Genomic DNA, 23,551 nt, shown 5'->3' with positions numbered 1-23,551 from the left:
AGGCAGCACAGTGTTCAGGTGGGACTGTGTGCAGGTGAGACTGTGTTCAGGCAGCACTGTGTTCAGGTGGGACCTTGTTCAGGCAGCACTGTGTTCAGGTGGAACTCTGTTCAGGCAGCACTGTGTTCAGGTGGAACTGTGTGCAGGCAGCACTGTGTTCAGGTGGGACTCTGTTCAGGCAGCACTGTGTTCAGGTGGCACTGTGTTCAGGTGGGGTTGTAATGATGTGGACTAATAAGCAGAACTGTTTGGCTGTGCACATGGAGGGATGTGCTGATCTGGCTTCTTCGCCCAGGCTCCTATTTATCCGGCTGCCGGCAGGAGAGAATTGACGGTTTTAATTTCGTGAACGGATGTGTGGCACAAAGAGCATCTCATACACTCACCCTCCCCCTGAGGTTTGGACTGAAAGCATTTTGGTCTTCGGTTCACTTGCACTTACTGCCTGCTGTCCTGTACTGCACTTGCGATCTCGCCTGTCCTTATTCCCACAACAAGCCAGAACCTAGCTTCAGGGCAATTAATCACCACTTAGCAACTAGGTTCAGTAACGTTTTAATTGGTCGATTATTTAGCGTGTAATCGGTGCCTTGGTGTGGAAGAAGCTGCTGCCCGTCTCTTTCCCGTTCCCCCGGTTTTGCTCTGGACCTCAGTCTGGTTTCCGATGCTCCCCATAGTTGCTCCTCTTGAGAGCGGCGTTAATGGAGCTGTCTGTCAGCCCCTCCATGGTCACGGTGGTAGCCTCTATTTGATTGTCTTCATTTTCAGCTCCATTCCCTCCTCTGGATACTGGGTCTCACGTTGACAAATATTTCCAGTCCTCTACTGAACTCCTCATAAGTTGTGCACCAAAGGGGAACGACATTCATCCCAACCTTTCCCCTGGACTGTCACTTCCTTTGTATAAGAAGCGTAATTTTCTTTCTCTGAGCCACACGGCCTGTTTAATAGATTTAGTTGTTTATTGGTGGCCTGTAGGGCTTCTGTAAACTCCCATCGAGATTTTGGCACATCGCCCTGGAGATCTCAGTAAAATCCACCTACGGACAATTAATGGTTTGAGTCTTCGGCACAACACTGTCAAAAGATTGTTTCCGGACAGGAACGTCTGTTTGGCTCTAGGCATGGTGAGAATGATTTTGCTTTAGATGTGGCCCAAAGATCAGTGAACATCTTCTGGATTGACTCAGCTATGATGTTAGTTGGATGGTCTGATTGCGATGGACCCCCCCCCGCCCCCCCCCTGCCCTTTACCTGGTGCATCCTGGGGTTGGCTCAAAGCTCAAAGATGGAATATACTAACAGAAGAAACTGAAGAGGCAGATTTTTAAAAAAATGCAGCACTATCGCATCCACGGGTAGGTCCTAGCGGTGAAGACTTAATTTAAGCAAAGCTGTCACATGCGTTTGTTATTGTGAGCAGGAAGAACTTCCCAGCAGCTTATGAGTGACAACCAGTGGGTCTTCAGGATGTGGGGGGTGCTGGTATCCAATCAGTCAAAGCCGCCTCACTCTCTGAGGCTCCTCCCCCCGTGAGCGCAACACACCATGATCTCAGCTGACGGTTCAAACAGGCGATCCCCTCTGATCCTTCCGACGGGGGCAAAAGAGAGCGAGGAGCCTGTCCCTTTACCGTTCACTTACAGTACTCTCAGACGCCCCACCGCCCCCGACAGAGGCCTGCAAAGAGACGGGAGACTGCCTGGACATCCGCGATAACGACCCCGTGCTTCAGCAGTCGCTGCTCCGCCTTGCTTGGCCGATACCCCCAGTGAACATCCAGCATCAGAGGGACGCCGCTCTGAAGTGCGTACGGCGCGTGGGCGTGTGCGCGGACAGGGAGTCCCTACTGACTGCCCAATGTGTTACAGCTTGTATAGGAGACACAAAGGGCTTGTTTATATTCAGAATTAGAAAGTTGCTTTTGCCTGGGAATGTTCACTGTTTACTATAATTACAGTATTATCACTTTACTGCTGTGGTAAAGGCGCGGGACCAGGTTCACGCACACAAACCCTCCAGGGAAAGTTTGCATCTGGGTCCTGTTACGCAGTCTGGGCCTGGCTTTAAGAGCCAATTATGGGCCTGGAAGAAACTGATACCATCCTCTGTTTGATCACATGCCTACGAGGAAGCTTGTTTCTTTATAGCATCTTGGTATTATGATTTTCTCTCATTGTCCCTCCGTGACAGTGGCTGTAGGGCTGAGGTTCACACCTGCACACTGGCAGCACTGCGTTTCCCAAACACCGGCCAGCACCGACCTCTACGCTCTTCACACTGGCTGCACTGCGTTTCCCAGTCACCGGCCAGCACCGACCTCTACGCTCTTCACACTGGCTGCACTGCGTTTCCCAGTCACCGGCCAGCACTGACCTTTACGTTCTTCACACTGGCTGCACTGCGTTTCCCAGTCACCGGCCAGCACCGACCTCTACGCTCTTCACACTGGCTGCACTGCGTTACCCAAACACCGGCCAGCACCGACCTCTACGCTCTTCACACTGGCTGCACTGCGTTACCCAAACACCGGCCAGCACCGACCTCTACGCTCTTCACACTGGCTGCACTGCGTTACCCAAACACCGGCCAGCAGCGACCTCTATGCTCTTCACACTGGCTGCACTGCGTTTCCCAAACACCGGCCAGCACCGACCTCTACGCTCTTCACACTGGCTGCACTGCGTTACCCAAACACCGGCCAGCAGCGACCTCTATGCTCTTCACACTGGCTGCACTGCGTTTCCCAAACACCGGCCAGCACCGACCTCTACGCTCTTCCCCAGTCCCTGCCAGCTTCCTGCCCCATCTCCTGTGCTCACTGCTTCCGGTCCCAGTCTCAGAGTTCCCGTCATGTGTGTCTGGTCTGGATTTGTACTTTCTGGACCTGAACTTTTCACCTGTGGTCTTCCCTCCTTGCCTGAAACCTTCTTGAACTTTGGAACCCCGTTCATCAGCAGCTCTGAGTTCCACCAGCACCTGTGTTCCCGCAGTTCTGCCTCAGGCAGGCGCTAACCCTAACCCAGCCTGCAGGTGCTTGTTTGCTCACTGTCATACTGTCGTACTTTTGTTCTCTTTTCACTAACAAACTACTCGGGGGTTTTTGGCCAGTCTTGCCGAGTGCTTCTGTCGCACCAGCACCAAAGGATATTGTGATTGTGCACTCCTCTTTTTCGAGAGCCCTTTGCGTTCCGTCCCGCCCGGATGTGAAACGGCTGTTTTGGCCTTCCTGTCCAGGATAAACCTCCAGCGGCGGCCTGACTGCCTTGTGTGAAGGGCGTCCCGTCATTGGTGCATCGCTCAGGGCTTGATTTGGCACCAGCCACTCTCTCACTTTTCTGCTTTGTTTTTTTTTATTTAAATAAAATACATTTCATAAGCACTGCACCTCATCGGGGATTCACCGTCTGAGTGGGCAGCTGCTGCCTGAGGTGGACCGTCGCTGTCAACTCGTCTCTTAAAAGGTCTTTCTGCAAACTGCGGCCGTCCTTAATGAAAACGGAGTCCCGGCAAATTTGATTAGGCTCGGCGAAGCTCGTGCGATGGGGAAAAGCCTTCCTAAACCAACTGAGATAAAAGCCTAATCTCAAATTGCTGACAGTCAGCGAGCGGTGCCAGACAAAGCCCCGGGTAGATCAGAATCAGATCCGGGAGGTTCCGGAATCTCTACGTGCGTAATGGGCGAGGAGTCAGGAGACTCCCGAGGCTTGATGTCCTTTGACGTTGGGGTGTTTCTCTTCAGCAGGCAGCAGGTCCCGGCGCTGCAGTGGTGCCCCAGAATGACAGGAGTTACGGGCTGATTACGCCTCCGAGTCGCGGGGAGCTTACGAGGCAGCGGCAAGCTAACTCCATGGATTAAGCTCCTTTACCCAAACTTCTTCATTTAAATATAGAGCAGCAGGGAGTCATATAGTGAATAAAATTGAACAGCAGTTTTCCAAAATACTGCATCTTCATTCTCTACCCAGGATGTTCTGAGACACATTTTCACACTGGTGTCCGAGGACGTCGAGGTGTGCGAGGACGTCGAGGCTTGTGATTAACTTCCTGTCTGAAACTTGCCCCATCGCTATGCACTGGGAGAAGACCGGGTCGCGTCCTGACAGCTCATTAACAGACAGCATTATTACATCTTTCCCAGTTATCCAAGACTGTTACACAGTCTGGTCAAAGGTAAACCAGCAAATGAGACACATTTACACCAGTGACAAGCAGGTAAATACACAAATTCTGATAAAATGAATCTTTTTAGTGCATCCTGTTCTAATTCACAGGTCAACCTGTGTTCCCCCTCCCCACAAAGCTCACAACCAGCTAGTGTCTCATTAATAGTCCCTAAGCAGTACTTTATACCCTTGTCTTTGTGGTCTGTAAAACCCTAAAATGAATGTGGCCTTTCGCGGCTGTGTTTCTGCTTGAGTTCAGGTGAGGAGAGGAGAGGCAGCGATAAAGATGTGATGGAGAGAAGAGGTAAGATAAAGACATGCAGGAGGGCTTCCTTAAATGCTAAATAAAAAGTCTCCATACATTTTCCACACCCGCCTGCAGGATCACGGAGCCTATCCTGGAAGCAACAGGCACAAGCCAGGGAGCAACCCAGGCCGGGGCTCCAACTGTACACTGCCCCACCCCCCCCTTCCGAGGGCCTGCCTACAATGATGATGAAATTTAAGCAGCCTCCAAATATCTTACCCATCATGCACTGCAGTAGTTAGCAAATTCCACAAATATGCTCTTTTTCGTTAAATACAAGCTTCGACAACATAGTTTGACTACAAAACATTACAAACTATTACATTTCAAATTTGTTTTAAGTATTGAGCCAAATATTTTGTGTTATGACTCCCACCATAATGAGATTGTATACATGAAAATGAGAGTCATAAAAGTAGCATGTTACAGGCTTATTTACTATCAGAGCCTTAATCCTCATAGACGTTTTATATATATATGACATCTGCAGAGGGGAGCCGGCGGGACCCAGGGCCAGTTGCCCCAGCTGCCCTGCCTACCAGTCCACCCCTGCTTCACATGCATAGAGCCGCCGGGGCAGAGGCTCAAACCCCTGACCCGGAGCTGAAAGGCAGCAGTGCTAAGCTGTAGCACCTGTAAATCATCACATCACCTCCATGCCACCTGTAAATCATCACAAATAAACAAAACTCCACAAGCTTATTGCTGTGATACGCACAAGTATGGGGTCATGAGCCGAAGGAGAGTGGGATGGACATTTAAAGCTTACCCCCCACCCCCCCACATGCAGTCGGCAATGTGTCACACATACTCTCGATAGGCAGCTTTCACGTGCGTTCGCCTGGGGAGGGAAAAAAAAAAGGCCTCGACCCCCAAAGCTCTCTCTCTCACCGTCGCTGTGAAGAAGAAAGCACACCCGCTCAATAAATAATTAAATATTGCCCTGCAGAGAGGAGGGCTAGGCTTGGCTTCAGCCCGCCCTGTTGTTCCTTTGTCTTCATTCAAAGTGCAAAATTGACAGGCAATTTAGATGGTCTCTCACAATGATGAACAGTCCCTGTACATTAAAGGAAAACGACGGCGTACCCGTCTTATCTCCCAAACTGATTCGCTTCAGAAAGGCGGATTGCTTAGTAAACAGCAGCCAGACGGCAGCGGCAGGCAGACGCGGAGCAGCTCTGTGGGGCTTCAAGGGTGCATTCGGGTTTATAGACGGCTACTGTAAATAGTTCCTGTGTGGTGGTTTCAGGATGCAATGAGGTTATGTGTGACGTGGAATCAGATTGGGCTGTTTTTGTGCACTTTGGGGTAAAGTCCAGAGGCTGCCTGAGTGTCACAGGGGGTGGATGTCACCAGCGGAGGTGAAGCCAGGAAATCAGACAAATTTATTCACCTGTAGCTAAAGACTCATTTAAAAACAGACTCTGTTTCCTCCCCAGAGTCTTGGTTAGACACCCTTCTCCCATGCCTACTTGTGATTTTAATGCCCTCCTTGTTCCCCTATTTCCCTCTTCCCTGGAACCAAAATGGCCGCTCTTTGTCTTTGTTTCCCCAGTTTGTTAAATCCCAAAACCCCAATGAAGTCCCCGTTCTGTCCTGCTATGGATCAGTTCCCTATCCCTGCCGGGGCTAGTTCTGCTTCAGAGAGCTTCTGTGGAGAGCATATGTTCTATGAAACGGGCTACACTTGTCCAAGCACGTTTGAATCTTGAGATACAACAGCGTTTCCCAAACATTCACTACTTAAGGAACTGAATCGGCACAAAGACGGACACCTGGACACAAAACATCCTCGATGAAAATGTTGTGCTGTGTTAGACTACAGTATTTTATTCTATGATGCAACAGACACGTCACCGTAAAATCTCATGCCATGCAAAATCACGCGATAAAAATAATGGGTTATAGCAGATTATTTACCACCTGAACCCATTAAAGATCAAGCTCTTCTTTGAGCGTTCAAGCTTTTCTTTTATGTTCTGTGCAGTAACTTCTTAAATGCTTTTTTCTCACCTTGTTCATGTTTATTTATAGCGATGTAATTGCTGTTAGTTAGCGTATTAGCGCTCCGAGACATAACCATGCATAAGCCAATGTGATTTTGCCTTTTGGTGACATTATGTCCTTTTGTACAGGTGTTTAGGTTAGAAAGATAGCCCCCTCTATTGTGCATGTGTCGTCTGTACTGCGCCTGTGTCAAATTCTGCATACTTTGCATATTTATCACCTACTTCGAGTTTATTGCTCTCTGTTGTGTATCTTAGGTCTTGTATTTAATCTCAGTCTGCTTATACCCTGGTTGTTAAGTGCCTTTTGTCATGGTGTCCCCTACAGTAGCAAGCTATGCCAGTAAATATCTTGGTCATGTGGCAATGAAGACTTAGAGTTTTGGTCTCACCCTGTCCTGACAAGATCCATTAAGCATGTATAAAAGCTCCGGAACGTTCCAGAGGCAGACGTAGGAGATACAGTGGCTTGCAGGCAGCACTGAGGCTTGATGCTAAGTTCATACGAGTACGGCGTGATTTACGAGTTTAATTACATGGGGACGGCTTCTTAACGCTATAAAACGCGGCCATGTTCTTCAGGCATTGCGCTCCGTGTGTGGGGCACGACCCTATTAACCATAATTGCATGATTACATAATCATAAGTGAAGATCAGCCCCATGTAATTAGGATGATGATTTGGCCTGTGCTGTTTCAGGAGAGTAGGGGTGTATTGTGCTGTTTCTTCACCTCTTTTTGTCATTTTTTTGTGTTTATTGTGGCCTTCAGCCTCCTGCTCTTTGTTCCCGTCCTTTGCAGAGATAGAGCCCCCCCCCCCCCCCGAGACTCTGTATCGGCGCTGAGCAGTGGACCGGACTCTGGCAGGCAAGAGGCAGAAATGGGAAAATCTGTGAATGGACTTTATCTACGCCGGTAGACAGGCACTCCAGGGATGGGGGGGGGGGGGGGATGTCGTCCACACTGACCTCACAGTCCACAGCTGTAAGCAGTGAGACGGCCCCTAGTGTCACCCTCACCCCCATCCTGACTTCCATTTTGTAATGGATTCATCTCCCTTGAAATTGTAAAAAAAAAAAAAAAAATGAATAAATAAAATAAAATCCACACACGTTTAACCCATTCTGTGTCGCAGGGTTTCCGGCAGAAAGTGCACCTTACTAAGGCTCTCGGTGACCTAGTTATAAAATGTTCACCCTACATACGATGTTCTAGTTACGAGGCAGAGGACGAAAGAAGGGAGCAAGAAAGGATGAAAGAAAGAGAGAGAGAGAGAGAGAGAGAGCAAAAAACAAGCAGATTCATGAAGGGTAAAATGGAACCACTGCTTAGCATCGTCTGTGCGTGGAGAGCTCATCGTTTGGATAAAAGCGCTAAAGAGTAGCCGTTAGCGTGTGCGAAGCCCTGGCTGAGATGATGACGCTCACTCCCGATTCACCCCCCCCCCAACAGTCCCACCGTCCTGGATCTGCCATCTCACCAGGAAGGGGGTGGCGGGGCCACGTTTAGATAGTCGATCTAGCCGACGGTGGACGGGGCCAAAATTAGCAACTCACCCGATTTAGCATCGCCACAGCTACAGAGAACTGCCATTTCCTTCCCAGGAAAACCCGGGCCTGACCCCCGCCCCCCCCCCTTCCCCGACTGGCTGTCTCCCCCCTGAAAACTATTGTGAGGACCCATCCTAGCCGTCAGGGAGGCTACAGACTGGTCCTGAGCAAATAGTTATGGTGGGATTAATGTCGACAGGATTTTACTCAACCAGACCAAAGTGTGTTACGCAGCTGATTTTCCGTCCATCTGTACTGCTGCTTGATGAAGTCTCTCTTAAGGCCGTAGCAACTTAAAAACTGGCACGAGGCCTTCGCTAAACACGACCATACATCCTGCCCCATATTTCAACACATTTCTTTAGTCTAACAAAGGCATCGACCTGGCATCAGGAACATAGTGGGGGTGTCTCTCGGCAGTGTGTAAACGGGGTGTCTCTCGGCAGTGTGTAAACGGGGCGTCTCTCGGCAGTGTGTAAACGGGGCGTCTCTCGGCAGTGTGTAAGTGGGGCGTCTCTCAGCAGTGTGTAAATTGGGTGTCTCTCAGCAGTGTGTAAATGGGGCGTCTCTCAGCAGTGTGTAAATTGGGTGTCTCTCAGCAGTGTGTAAACGGGGTGTCTCTCGGCAGTGTGTAAACGGGGTGTCTCTCAGCAGTGTGTAAATGCAGTGTCTCTCAGCAGTGTGTAAATTGAACTTAATAGGAAGAGTCAAACACCATTGACTAGTCCTTAGTTGGTTTACTTGCAGGGGAATTATGCGACCCAGGAATATTGGTACATGCGCAGAACATCTGTGAGTGTGGTTTTTTATGAATACAAACTTAAATTAAACACTACCATCAACATAATAAGGATTATACTCTCACCTAATGAACCCAGTGCAATACATCCCATAATACAATCAATCAACCTTACGCACTTTAACATTTACTCATTTAGCGGCTGCATATCGCTACTGGTAACACAAAAGGCAAATATATATATATCCGAGAAAATGCAACACACTCGTGAATTAAATGTATATGCCAATATAAACAGTTTTAAAAATAACTTAAACGATGAAGTATTAATGAAATCAGGGAATTACAACTAAATACCGCTTCTACCACTTAGGGAAGTAATGCAGTTATTGGTAAGTGCGCAAGTAACTAATGCAACACTTACTTGTATATCCACGCACACTCTCAAACGTAACAGAAGGGGAGCTTTCGGCTGAGAAGTTAACTAACTAAAAAAACAAACTATACGCGCTGCCTCCCTTGTGCCAGCTGCCTGCATCTTCACTTCGCCCTCTTCCGGTCATACGTCTTACGAACGCACGTTACCAGTCCTCGTACGTGTCAACGTAAAGAAATTATAATAATTACCGGGTCTTTTGTACAGTCTCTCAGCAGTGTGTAAATTGGGTGTCTCTCAGCAGTGTGTAAATGGGGTGTCTCTCAGCAGTGTGTAAATGGGGCTTCTCTCAGCAGTGTGTAAATGGGGTGTCTCTCAGCAGTGTGTAAATGGGGCTTCTCTCAGCAGTGTGTAAATGGGGCTTCTCGCAGCAGTGTGTAAATGGGGCTTCTCTCAGCAGTGTGTAAATTGGGTGTCTCTCAGCAGTGTGTAAATTGGGTGTCTCTCAGCAGTGTGTAAATGGGGTGTCTCTCAGCAGTGTGTAAATTGGGTGTCTCTCAGCAGTGTGTAAATTGGGTGTCTCTCAGCAGTGTGTAAATGGGGCGTCTCAGCAGTGTGTAAATGGGGCTTCTCTCAGCAGTGTGTAAATGGGGCTTCTCTCAGCAGTGTGTAAATGGGGTGTCTCTCAGCAGTGTGTAAATGGGGTGTCTCTCAGCAGTGTGTAAATGGGGTGTCTCTCAGCAGTGTGTAAATTGGGTGTCTCTCAGCAGTGTGTAAATGGGGCTTCTCTCAGCAGTGTGTAAATTGGGTGTCTCTCAGCAGTGTGTAAATTGGGTGTCTCTCAGCAGTATGTAAATGGGGTGTCTCTCAGCAGTGTGTAAATGGGGTGTCTCTCAGCAGTGTGTAAATGGGGTGTCTCTCAGCAGTGTGTAAATTGGGTGTGTCTCAGCAGTATGTAAATTGGGTGTCTCTCAGCAGTGTGTAAATGGGGTGTCTCTCAGCAGTGTGTAAATGGGGTGTCTCTCAGCAGCGTGTAAATGGGGTGTCTCTCAGCAGTGTGTAAATTGGGTGTCTCTCAGCAGTGTGTAAATTGGGTGTCTCTCAGCAGTGCGACTGGTTAAAAGGGAGGTATGTCACGACACATGGACGGCACGCACTGGTACGCAGAGCCGGAATGGGTTGGGATCTTACAGACATGGAAAATGGGTTAGGATTAGGCTGCGGCTGTCCGCTCGGTCCCGGTGGCTCATTTCCGGAGCCTTCTGCAGGTTTTTTTTTCCAAACGGATTTCCCAATTTAATCCGCGGGTAAATAAGGGTCTTGGCTGCTTGGGCTCGTCACGGCTGTATTGTCTCCACAGCAGCCCCCCCTGGCTCACTGATTTGGACTCCCCTTCCAGCAATCACCCTCCGTATTTACATGTGTCTCTGGCCCCAGCTGAGGAGCTTCGTCATGATGAAGATCTGACTGACCTCCAATACTGCCCTGCAGAGGAGCACACAGATCCGGAATATTCCGTATGAAGCTTTGCCTTATTAATGCTAGGAAGACGTAATCCCCACAACAGCCATATGCAGTCAGTGGATGCTTTCTTCACACGTTTTGCCTGCAGAATTCTCCGAGGTCTTGACTCAGTGAGGTGAAGGAGACATTCCTTATGGAGTTTGGTCTGTGACCTTTGTGCTCTTGTCTGACCACATTTCCCTCTGACCAGTTTCATTTTCCCCATCAGAAACTCCCCCTATATGCAGCTTTTCTGTCCATTTTGTTCAAGGGCGACTCAAGGGTTTTTTTTAAGGTGGAGACATAAGAGGGGCCATAATTCATGCACAGGGGCCAACCAATGATATGTTCTGAAATGATGAGTGACAGGCGAAGGGGCACTCCGGGGGCCAATCAGCTGTGGCCCCACCCTGTATATAGCCCTGTCATCTTCTACACCCCCTAGACACCGTACCAAGTGAAAATCACGGAAGGGTGGCTGTTTCTGAGATGCTGGAATCACCACGTCTGAGACCAACAACCATAACATGCTTAGATCATGCCTACTGTCCGCTCCAAAGCTTAGTCGGGTCTCAGTCACATGATTCTCTGTTTAGAGGTCCAGGACGCTGGGCTTATTGAGCAGGAGTTCCTAATAACATTGCTGATGAATGAATAGTGACATGACACCACATTCGATACAAGGTTATGGAAAATGGATGGATGGATGGATGGATGTATGAACGGATAAACACGGTAATGGGGTAATGCAGCGTAAGTACGTGGCCTAAGAGGACAGCAATGGGGCTCCTCCAGGGACTTAAAGCAGGTTATGACGCAGGTGGCCCTGGTATCTCTGGGATGTCCGAGATGCTCCCAAAATAAACACCGGCTCCCAGACTCTCCAGAATCAGTATGAACCTCCCGGAAACACGGAGACTCGGGGAGACTTCAGTGGACAATCACGCAGGGCACGGACTGTCGAAAATAAGAGCGGAATTCTTCTGAGGAAAATTTGCCAGGGAAAATACCCGCGGTTTTTAGCATTTAGCGCTGAGTTCTGCTCTAAAAAATACACCCCCATGAAGCTCCCCCAGAAATCAGTTCTGGCAATAACCACCACGCTATATTATTTATAATAATGATATATTAGCTGAGTGATGGTCTGTTCCGCTATTCAGAAAATCATTTGCATCTGCTTTGGTAAACAGGTAGGAGCTGGTTGGCTTTTTGGGGACACTGCGCAGCTGAGAGTGCTGAGAGAGTGCTGAGAGAGTGCTGAGAGAGTGCTGAGAGCCATTCCTCAGCGCTCAGAGTGCTCCCCGTTCACTGCCACCCCCATTGTTAAACAAATGATACACCTGCACTCACTGAGAAAGGCATAAAAAATCTGTAAAAATACTGTTTTACATAAGAGGCTTAATGTTGTTTTCATCTATCAGGCATGTGTGAGATGAGAGTGACTGTTAGAGACTGTTTGTGCAGCAGTCGTGTGTGTTTATGCATTAGTGTGTGAGGGACCAGGACGATGGACAACACAGAGAATCGGTGGGTAGGACTGTTACCTCATATGTCCAGGGTTTGTGGCTTGCATCCTGACTCTTGTTCTGTGTGTGTGTGTGTGTGTGTGTGTGTGTGTCTCCTCCCATCGTCCACAAAGACATACTTAGGCGAACTGGCATCACTAAACTGTCCTTAGTGTGTGATTATGTTTACATACTGTTGCCCATGAGTTTTGACCCTATACTGTACTGGTATTCTGTGCAAGGTAGTCATGTGTCCTGTGCATACAGAGTCATGCTAATGGCTCATTATGACTGTACGCTAAAGAAATGCTTATTAAAGACGGATGGATGATAAGGGCGGGGATACTTTCTTTCAAAGTATTTCTGTCCTAAATTCTCTCCGCTGAGACAGAACACTAAAAATGTAATGACATAAAGGGTATTTCTGTGCTGAGTCTGCTTCTCAACGATGGTGCTCTCAGAATACACCAACAATCAAGGCATTAAAAATATGATTATATTTTTCCTCATTAATTTGCTAAATTACTCCAATGTCAACCCTCCATCTTTTCCATAATAGTACAACGTAACCCTAGTACATGAAACCGGAATCACATCAATGTAGGGGCCATTCTAGGATATTTTTATGATGGGGGACATAGGAGGGACCCTAATTCATACAGAAGGGCCATCCATATCATAAGCCAATGGGATGTTTGAAATTGGTGAGTGACAGGGGAGTAGGCGGTATGGGGACCAATCAGATTTCTGCTGACACCACTGGCTCCACCCCTGTATACTCCCAATGCATCGATTCCAGAGATGGATAACCCAGCCCAGGCCAATTATGAGGGAATTATCTGACCCCACTTAACAAGCTAGAGGTGTCCTAACCTGACACACCTTTAAAATGATGACCATTGTCTAAGGGAGAAACATGCCCTCTCTCCTTGACATCTCATCGTAGATAGGAGCTCGAAGGGCAGCTAAGCCGTGGTGAGACGTCACAGTCAGCGCCGTAGCTTAGCTGGAGATCGCCACCTCTGTGATTCGTCCCTCCCCCATCGCGTTAATAACGTGCCGATTATGGTCGCTCTGTCTTCGTGTCACCCCAGAGGTCTCCGCATTTTCTAAACCCTATTACTGTTCTGACTGCCCCATTATAAAGTATAATTTTGACCTGGACCTTTAATGGAAGCCTTCAGTAGGGACGCGGCTTGCGAGGAACACTAACAGAACTGAGAGGACCTCTTCTGAGGATGGCTGCGGTGATGTAGAATCAATCCGGGAAGGCAGATAGGGAGAAGCCCCAGAGTTTGAACAAATATGTGTCGAGGAGGGTGGGGAACACTGGCAGGGAAGTAGAGACGGATTACGGGAGTAAAAAAGAAAACCGGAGCTGAGCTCCATGTATATAAGCTGGTAGGACATACAATCAGCCACACGCGAAAAAGTCTGCATGATTTTTAGATTTCGTTGGCTTTTATTTACTACAAAAAAAAAGGCTTAAATCTCAGCCCTGTTCACCAGCCAGATGCACCTATAACACGGCTGCAGGCATATTTATAAAAATCAAGCCTATAAAGAGGGTGTCTCATATATTACCTTGAAGAGACAGGAGGAGAACTCTGGCTAAACGGTCCCACCGTGGAACAAAGGCAGATTGATCACTCCTGTTCTCAGAGAGTAAATTAAAAATACAGAATGTTTACCTACGCAGACGCCCACCCAGCCAGGCACGCAATTAAACCAGGCAGCAGAACGGAATTACAAATCGTCCGCTTCCCTATTGGCGCGGCTCATTATGGGATGTTCGGCCAGCGGGCACAGGTAGACGAGCGTCTGTGGGGCGAGCGAGATGTCAGACTTTCTGAGGAAGGAAATCATTTGATGAAGGTGGCGTGGAAGATGCAGATACGCCGAACCTGGTGGAGTTCTGTGCGATTATCTTGGGACATGTGGTGTATGGAGGGTGGGGGGGGCAGGTACATGTTTCTGTATGTCCACCTCAAGCTCGAGGTTTGAATACCTCCAGATATTCCACATATCCTGCCAGCGTTGAGAAGCATGCAGTCAGTTGAACATCTTCTTCCTGCATCACTTAATACTCCCCCTGTGGCATAGGGCTCTGACGAAAGGGGTGTTTCCCAATATGTGTACTTGACTGTACTTGTGCTCTCGCATAAACCCCCCCCCCCAGATTTCATACTTGCCCCGCCCCAAATGTCAAGGATACATCGGTTGCATCCTCGCTAAACGAGAGCGATCCCGTGATTCAAAGTTCATTCTTGGGAAGAAAGTTAGCAAGACCGGTCTTCCCAGAACCACAAGTTCAATCTTGGGTTCTCGGTACTGAGGAACACCCAAGGTCTCCAGGTATCTGGGTCCTGGGTTTAGCCTCTCCAGTGGTGCAGGGTTCCTTGCCATGTCCCCAAAAGCTTCCTGGGAAAGGTTCTGCAGTCACTGTAACCCTATACTCGATAAATGTTTAAGGATCCATATACTGTATGTACGTGCATCACAGTAAAGCAGCGTATAAAGTGGTGCCCATTTTAGCATCAGCTACACAAAAGTGCATGCTCTTGACCTTTCACGTAGATGAAACGCATCGTATTCCATCGCACAGGGTGACACAGCAGCTGAGCCAGGAATGCAGCACGCAAGTAAATCCGCAACACAGAGGACGTACGCCACACATGCCGGCCAATAGGACAGCGGCGCACACGCCAGCCAATAGGAGAACAGAACACACGCCAACCAATAGGAGAGTGGCCCATGTGCCAGCCAATAGGAGAACAGCATCGTGTGTCAATACGACTCACTCTTAAAAAAGGACTGTAACAAAGCATTGTGTAATAACACCGCATTTTGTAATAATGCGACAATGTCTCAATGAAGACATTAATTTTGGTTGTTTATTACATAATGCACAGTATTACATTTTCATCTTTACAATTCAATTCAATTCAATTCAATTTGTATAGCGCATTTTCACAGCATTGCATTGTCTCAAAGTGCTTTATATTATCCCTGCCCAAAGCCCCCAGTGAACAGCCAGAGGCGACAGTGGCAAGGAAAAACTCCCTAGAAGGAAGAAACCTCAGGAGGAACCAGACTGAGAGGGGAGCCCATCCTCCAGGGGCCGGCAGAGGAAGTCAAATGAAAGATGGCAAAACAAAATGCACCTCCAGCATTTTGTAATAACCACCACAATATGTAATAATTTATCACAAAATGGAGAGATATTTATTACATATTGTGTTCAAACTGTCTATTACAATATGTGGGTGCTATTACATAATGAAGTAAAAATTTTGTTACAATTTGTCAAGTTACTACAGTATGTAATGCAGTATTCGTACATAATGCATTGTTACAAGGACAATTGGTATAAATGACATGCTTCTGTGGGTATATATTCTCAGCAGCAGCTTTATCTACCTTTAAGTCCATGACCTTCCAGCTGCGATCCATGTTAATTTACACACAGAAAATGTCTGAGAAGCAGGCAGTTTGTCAGAGTTTGTCAGAGTTACCTCAAGCTTAGACTCAGCAAGGAGCCTAGGGGGCCGTTAGTGGGGGCTGCGGTCGATAAAACCGTCCATCCTGAACTCTGACACCGATTTCTCTCCTCCTCTGATTAACTGGTCCCTTTAAGTTTATAAGCAATGGCCGAGAGTCGTTCGATCGCTCCACTCGTCTGCCGCCCCATCTCACACTCCACGGAGCCGGGAAGTTTTTAGGACAAAAACTATATTTTTATAATCACTCATTTTGTATAGCTGACATCAGTCGTTGTATTAAATTAAGCCTCTGGTATCACGTTTGGTCTAATACGTTGGTATGTACCTCTATATTTTTACTCAAAGTAATATGAGTCTACAAATGATTCACTTGAATTTTAAACAGTCATTCAACACACAGAAAAGATGAGAATGAATTTGAAAAATGATTCAGGCTCTGTTAGGCCTAGTGAATGACTCTCATCCTGAATGCAGGCTGGGCCATAAAAAAGGTTAGTTAGGTTTCTGAAAGGTCTGTTTTACAAAAAACATCTGTGATTGGTTGCCATTTAGCCAGCCTTGGGGTGGGCGATGCTTGTGATTGGGTGGAGTTTCTTTGGACAATGGACATCCCATTGGACATTGGCTGTCATGTTGTGGAGTTACAGAAAATCATTGGCCCTTTTGACATGTGAAGACACGGATATACGGCTTCCAAGCTGGATCTGCTTGAGCGGACATGAAAGATCTCTCTCCAAAGGTCGCCTCAGATTCCATCCTTGCTCGTGTCTCCTTGCCCACTCCTCGATCCATCTGCCACATTCCGGCCTCTTTGGCACCGGGAGGCATCACAGCGGCGCTCGCTTGTGAATGTGCCTGAACAGCATCGTTACCGTGACGTCGCCGGCCACTCGGCACCTGTGTTTGCCTTGCTTCCTTTCTGTTGCCCTTGTTTGCTAACGGGAGGAATGAGAGCGAGCCGTGGGGAGCAGCGGGGCACGGGGGGGGGTCACTGCTCCGACGCACGGCTGCCACGGGGGGATGACAAGTGTCAATGTCGCGCAGACGAGCTGCTCAAGGTCGACACGCAACGAGTAAATGCAACAGCCGGCCCACATGAGCATATGACCACCTGCATATAATGGCATTCAATTACGCAAAGTGCTCACTGTGTGTGTGTGTGTGTGTGTGTGTGTCTGTGTTTCATCCAAACGCCCTTACTAACCCGGCCTCCCGGCTAATGCGGCTTGTGCCCTAACCCTAACCCAATAGCTGTTAAAGACAGATCATTAATCCTTAAAACTTCTGAACCTGCTAGTTTTTTGGGGTGAATAAACTACACCAACTCTTCAAGATTGTAGATTCTTGAATAAAGATCTATGCAAAAAATCCAGAAATCCATTATCTATATCAAACATAATTTTGGCCAAAAAAGAAGAATTGTGTCGGGATTTCATTAAACAACCTCCGCACACCACATGACCACATAAAAATGTCATTTATATGCTGCCCCCCCCCATTCCAAGTATGTGTGTTTCAAATGTTGATTTTCTATCTTCAGTTGTTAGTCAGTGTTTCTGATGTACGGGGATGAGTCTGATCTATACGAGGACAGTAAAATGTGGGCCAGTAGCTGCTGCAGCTAACTAACTAGCACACGTGGACTGAGAGATGAAGAAGCCGCTGATGTGTCCTGCGGGCGTCAGATCGAGGAGGACGTATCTCAGCCTGGCGACAAAGCAACCAGCCACTGACTCCTCTTAATTTCATACAGACAGCGTTTTATGGTTGTTTTCCAGAGTCCCCTGGGTTTCTGTAATGTTTCTGACTTTTACTGTGGCTGCGTGATTGAGCTCAGCATAGGGAGGGGGGTAGATTTTCTGCAGGCAGTTTTTTAATAGCGGTTTGCTCCGGCAGGGGGGTAAAGGCGGGCACACTTCCACGCCCTTATTGTTTTTTCTTCCCTGGGGAGGTGAACAGGAGACATCTGCCCAGTTCAGCCCATTTTAGTGACACAGACCCAGTTTCCCAAGCTTATACGTAGAGGGACGATGGCAGTGCCGTCCCAAATGGAGATGCTGTCCTCTTCTTGGCTAATAATTGTACGCACTGTGTGTGCTGCCTGTGCACTTTGTCTTTGTGTTACCCTACATCTTTGTATATGTGTACTTCATGTACCTTGGTGCTGTATGCATAAGAATCCGCCCCCCCGCCCCCCGGATGAAGAGAGTACATCTCATCTTATGTATCTTACGAACCACTATGTCTGTATCCCTGTACTCATCTGAGAATGTGAGAATGTGTAAAAATTCGTCTTACCACCCTCAAGTCCCATCTTTCACTTCAGTATGTTGTTCATATTTCTTTGCCATTTTCCAGTTACATGAGATCCTGCCCTGGCAAGAAAATATTTGTCACTTTATTAAATTTTCGAAAAACCAGATGCAGTCCCATTTAAAATGTGAGATGCTGAAACTTTAAAAGCAGTACTAGTCTGGCCTCCAATACGAAATTTATCATTTGTCATGGTTGACGTAAACGTTCCTATTTTGCAAATATAAATACAGTAAATAAGTTTTTTTTTTTTCCAACAACCTAAATCAAAACATGTATTTCCCAAGTAGCCAAACATCAGGAAATAAACTTTGGATTTAAAAATACTGAAGAATATTAATGCAAAGAGAAAATGTGAGATAAAGGAAATGAAATCATATTTATCGAGTTTTCGTATTTTCCTTGGAATGATAAATCTCTTGTCATGGGTATAATGTTCCTTCAAAATTCTGGCTCCTCTGACTGGTTACAGATATATTCTCCTTGGCTGTGAGCATTGGGCTCAAATTCATTTCAGTAACTCTGTCCGAAGCAGCTCCATCTCCTCCGTCATCTAACTATCTGCAACCCCTGAATCTAAATAAACCCCCCAGGACAGATGGCGGGGAGGGTGCCGTTAACCGGTGTTCTGTGTCACACCAAACATTCTCAAGCAGGTGACGGCTTTCGGGCGGAGATGACAGACACCTTCCTGCTGGTCCCATGAGGGCCGGCTGCACGTGGCCCCTATCAGACATAGGAAGTCAAAGAGCCCCCTCCCTGTCAGGGACCAACCCAAAATTCCAGTGTGTTTTTCAGAACGATGTTTTTATTATATAGCACATTTTCTTTTATCCTGCCTGGGTCAGGAGAGAAGACGAGCAAATTAATGACACAGCAATTTTCAGTCAGCCCAGACAGGGCCCTCGTCAATCTGGGTGTGAGTCTGAATGTACCTCTCCACCGCTCTGATGCTGGTCATGCACTGTACACCCAACCGGGGGGGGGGGCGCTGAGACAGGACAGTCTCAGGACAGTCAGACAGATGAGACTGGGGAATATCGACCCTGATCCTAGGTAAAAAAAAAAAACCAAAAAACAATGAATTATTAATAGAATAACAACAACAATGACAATAATGATAATAGTAATGATAATGAAGATGATTATAATGTGGTTTTTATGATATATGATATGAAATCATCTGTCAAACAATAATTGCCGTCATTCCAAAGGTGAAATTGCTTAAGCGATTGTGTTGATTAATTATACCACACGGCTTGATTATCCTCTGCAGATTGAAGACGCCTCTCTTAGCAAACACATCCTAACAGCTCGCGGGTATGTCAGGAATTGTTTGCTGGGAAGTTTGTGACCTATTCCTGTGAAAAACTCTTTGCTCATGAATATTTACATGCATTCAGGCCTGGACTTCTGGCATTTAAATTCCAGAAGAATTCACCGAAATTCTGCATGTCAGTGTTGATTACATTTAAGAGGAAAGCAAATAAACACTCTGAAGAGCCAAGCAATCTTGAATCTTCCTTGTTATAAAAAGCACATTTTCTAATACAAGTCATTTATATCAAACTTCAATTTTATGCCCAGGACCTTCTTATAGATGGAAGCAGATTAAACAGAAATGGTGCAGCTCATCCAATCGCCTTCCAACTGTGTAAGGTTTTTTTTTTGGGGAGGGAGGGGGACTGGAACCTATACCAGGCAGCATAGGGCATGGAGCAGGGGAACATCCAGGATTGGGATGCCAGTCAATTGCGGGGCACACAAATTCACATGAGCAGTTAAGAAGCATGACGTCACCAAACCGGCATGGTGCTGCAGTGATTAGCGCTGTTGCTTCACACCACTGGGACCAGCGTTCGAGTCTCCACCATGGCTCCATGTGTGTGGAGTTTGCATGTGTCGCTGTGGGGTTTCCTCTGGGTTCATCATAGGCGTGAATGGTTTGTGCCCTGCGCCCCATCCACAGTGCCAGAAGGAAACCAACATGAAGAGAACATACACATCAGATCAACCCCAATGAGACAACAAGGCGTCTCATTAAACCAGCATGCTGCCCCTGGTGTAAACCCCCCCAGAAAAAGACTGGCATCTGTGTCAGTCTCCTGTGGCCCCCGAACACCTTAACAATCCTGCAGCTCTCTATCTGTATCAGGGTCCGTATTAAAAATGCCATAAAGGTCTCCTTTCACCTTCACTGTGCCCCTGTTGGTAATTTTATGGAGCTGCAAACAGAGTTTATTATTTCACAACTTAAGTGATTAAATGTTGAGTTTATGAGCCGTGGCCTTTGCGTTTGTATCTCCTCTGACATGTTCTTTGTAGTCCCGTAATACATCACTGGTAAATACTGAACTAGAAATAATTATTACTCTATAAGTATTCATCTCATCCCATATTATACTAATTATTACTCTATAAGTATTCATCTCATCCCAGATTATACTAATTATTACTCTATAAGCATTCATCTATTCGCAGGTTATACAAATTATTACTCTATAATTATTCATCCCAGATTATACTAATTATTACTGTATAAGAATTCATCTCATCCCAGATTATACTAATTATTACTCTATAAGTATTCATCTCATCCCAGATTATACTAATTATTACTCTATAAGTATTCATCTCATCCCAGATTATACTAACAAAACAACAGCGCCTCTTTTATATTAAGTGATTACTGTGCCTAATGGCTAAAGCTGTAAAAAATCTGAGCTCTACTGAACCTTTTAACTTCACCATTAAGCCATTTCAAACCACACCACCCTATTTAATGTAATTCGGCAAGATTTATGCAGGAGAGTCCCAGACGCATGAAGTGCAGTTTCTGAAAGGGCCGTTCATTCACAGAAACACGTCCACCCAGGACTCCCACATGCCTGCAGAGGCCCCAGCGTCCTCTCTTTGTCCACCTCACTCACAACAATCTGCAGATGCAGAAACAGGCCTGGACTTGGGCTCAACGCTCCACCCACTGAAGGGTGCAGATCCAGCCTCCCAAGAGCAGCTTTCAGCATAAAGTTACCAAAGTGACTAATCATGTCTCAAACTCTGTAGACTGCATTTTACCTACAGTTTTCTTTCCATCAGGAGATAATAAATAAAATACAGTGAAAAGACCCAATAATGAAAACCCTCAATAACCCAATACTGTGCAAAGTCTTAGGCAGCCAAAGAGAAGGTTTAAAGCTATTTATCTGGGTAGTAATTGTATATTTGCTCAAAAAAAAAAAAACACATTTTAACATATGCAATGTAAGAGTAACGCAATAAAATAAACAGGAATTTCTTCTGTTCTCCAAAAGGTTATTAACACCTTGCTGGATGGCTAGATGAACACCGTTAGTGGTCAAGTCAAAAAATATATGAGTGAATTTGATGGTTGCAGCAAATACCAGGGTGACTTTAACAGAGGTTTTGAAATGATTACAATCAATCAAAAAAAGATTGTTTTGAAATGCTGATGCATTTTGACAGACATAATATCGTAGTTTTACTCCAACACGAAGATCATTTAAACATCATTTTCTTTGACTGCCTAACACTTTTGCACAGTATTGTATATCAGGATCAAGATCCTAACAAAGAATAGGGCCGACTGTAACCTTCAGAATAGGTTCAGTTCTTCTTGGAATGCTATCAAGTCCTGATCTGTATGTAGTGAGAATGTAGCATTGTATGCAGTATTGTACGTAGTATTGTATGCAGTATTGTATGCAGTATTGTATGTAGTATTGTACATAGTATTGTATTTAATATTGTACCTAGTATTGGACTTTTCTTCAAGTAGAAAAGCCTTGAAAAAGGAGGTAGAAATCTATTTCAAACTCTCCCCTTCGGAATGTCCTAGATAGATTCTGTGATGTTTCGATCTGGTGATTGTGGAGCCATAGGGTCCATAAGAGAACTCTTGAATTTGTTTATCAGTGTCATTATTACCCTCTCGGCATAAGGGAACATCGGGAAGGAAGGATGTTTACGCCTTTTGGTGCACCTAGTCCGGTGAAATGGCCTCATATTCCTCGGCTGTTATATGACCAGGCAGTGCGATCATCGGGCCAAATGACTCCCAAAAGATGGACGCCGATACCAGCAGACATTGTCGGCTGACAGTATCCTGACGCTTTTTCCAAACCTGAAAGCACCCAAGTGTAGGAGAAGAGGTGAAAGGTGACTCATCGAACGCTGCTTTCTCCCATTGTTCATAGGGTCTACGCTGGCCTTGGATACAAGCCGTCTGTGAATGGCCCTCCTGTCATTAATTCCAACTTTGTGAAACTCATGATGTAATTTTTGTTGAGACTGGGTCACAGAGGTGCTGATTCTGATGTGTTGTGATTCCTGAGGCCATAGTGTTGTACCGTTTAGTAACGTTTTGTAGCGTTTCCATTATTTTGTCCACTCCTTGTATATAGAGCATTACATAAACTATATTCCGATCACATGATGAAATTTTTACAAATTTAACACTTCGATATTTTTAAAACAACAAGCAATTTAAATGGCTACAGTGGTCAAAGTTAACGAACAAGTATGTGCATGGGAAACAAATTTCTCATCCGCAGGAGCGCTTACCAATCGATAAACCTTCAAGGATAACAACCAAGAGCCTTCGAGAAGCAGTTATAACTTTTAAATTATCTTGCACACAAGTTATACTGCCTTTCACATTGGAGACTACCCACTAACAGCGGGGAATTAGATACAATGAACACTGAATACATCGATTATGATTTGGTTTTATTTAATTGAACGGCGTCAAAACACATACGAACATAGATTTTACGGGATGGGTCCCTTCAGCTTATATTACTAAAACAAGCCGGGTTGCGGTTTGCCAAGTCGGCGATCGTCGTCTCTGCTCCCCCAAAAAGAAGAGTAATGTCGCCTTATATAGCCACCGGGTCTGTGCTGGTCTGGCGCAAGCCAGAAAGTGCTCTCCCAGGAGGAGTTTATGACCGCGTTATTTGCAAACTGGGCAACCTAAATACGGCAAAGCACCCACGCAATAAATACGATGCAGCAATCAAACAGATTCATTTACCATTTAAAAAGTTATTTACCCAGAATAAGCTCTCCTATGAAAAATACGAGGAAAGGTACTTGAACTACACAGAATAATAAAGCGACGGCTAATTTTGACTGATTTTAATGATTAACTTATGATTACTGCTCTGAAAATTTGAGTTTTAATATTCTGCACGTGTGTGCAAGTGCGTCTATAGGACTGGCATGTATAGACATAGGCTAATAAATGCTTGTTATCCTCCAAAACAAACAATACAAAACAAACAATTATAAATACTTTTACTGTTAATACGTCAATGGAGACAATTTTTAAATAGAAATGAGAGGGATCCCTGACTTATGTTATTCTTAAAGATGCACGACAATATTAGGATGCTGTTACCAACAGTGGAGGGAAAATTAAACACCGGGAAGCTTTTATAATTTAACACATTTGCCAAAGAGTGGAGGACGGTGCAGAGATGAAGGGCGTAATAAGGCGCGCTATTGTTGGGGAGTGATTTGTAATTAACTGTGGTACCTGGTGTATTGGTGACGTGGGCGCCGT

General features: G+C 46.1%; 1 protein-coding gene across 2 annotated transcripts in view; it reads right to left on the bottom strand.

The window, feature by feature from the left end:
- LOC111856055 (uncharacterized) overlaps positions 1-9,327 on the bottom strand; it is a 36,541-nt gene extending 27,214 nt beyond the window's left edge. For both annotated transcript variants that reach the window (XR_011984814.1, XM_023835681.2), the window contains exon 1: positions 9,192-9,327. The gene's annotated coding sequence lies outside the window, so the exon portion shown is untranslated. The remainder of the gene's footprint in view (positions 1-9,191) is intronic.
- Positions 9,328-23,551: the final 14,224 nt, after the last annotated feature.

This window comes from Paramormyrops kingsleyae, chromosome 22 (genome assembly GCF_048594095.1).
Source record: "Paramormyrops kingsleyae isolate MSU_618 chromosome 22, PKINGS_0.4, whole genome shotgun sequence".
In the NCBI taxonomy this organism is placed as follows: Eukaryota; Metazoa; Chordata; class Actinopteri; order Osteoglossiformes; family Mormyridae; genus Paramormyrops; species Paramormyrops kingsleyae.
The sequence above is the reverse complement of the archived record's forward strand: the minus strand, read 5'-3'. Positions and strand labels throughout refer to the sequence as shown.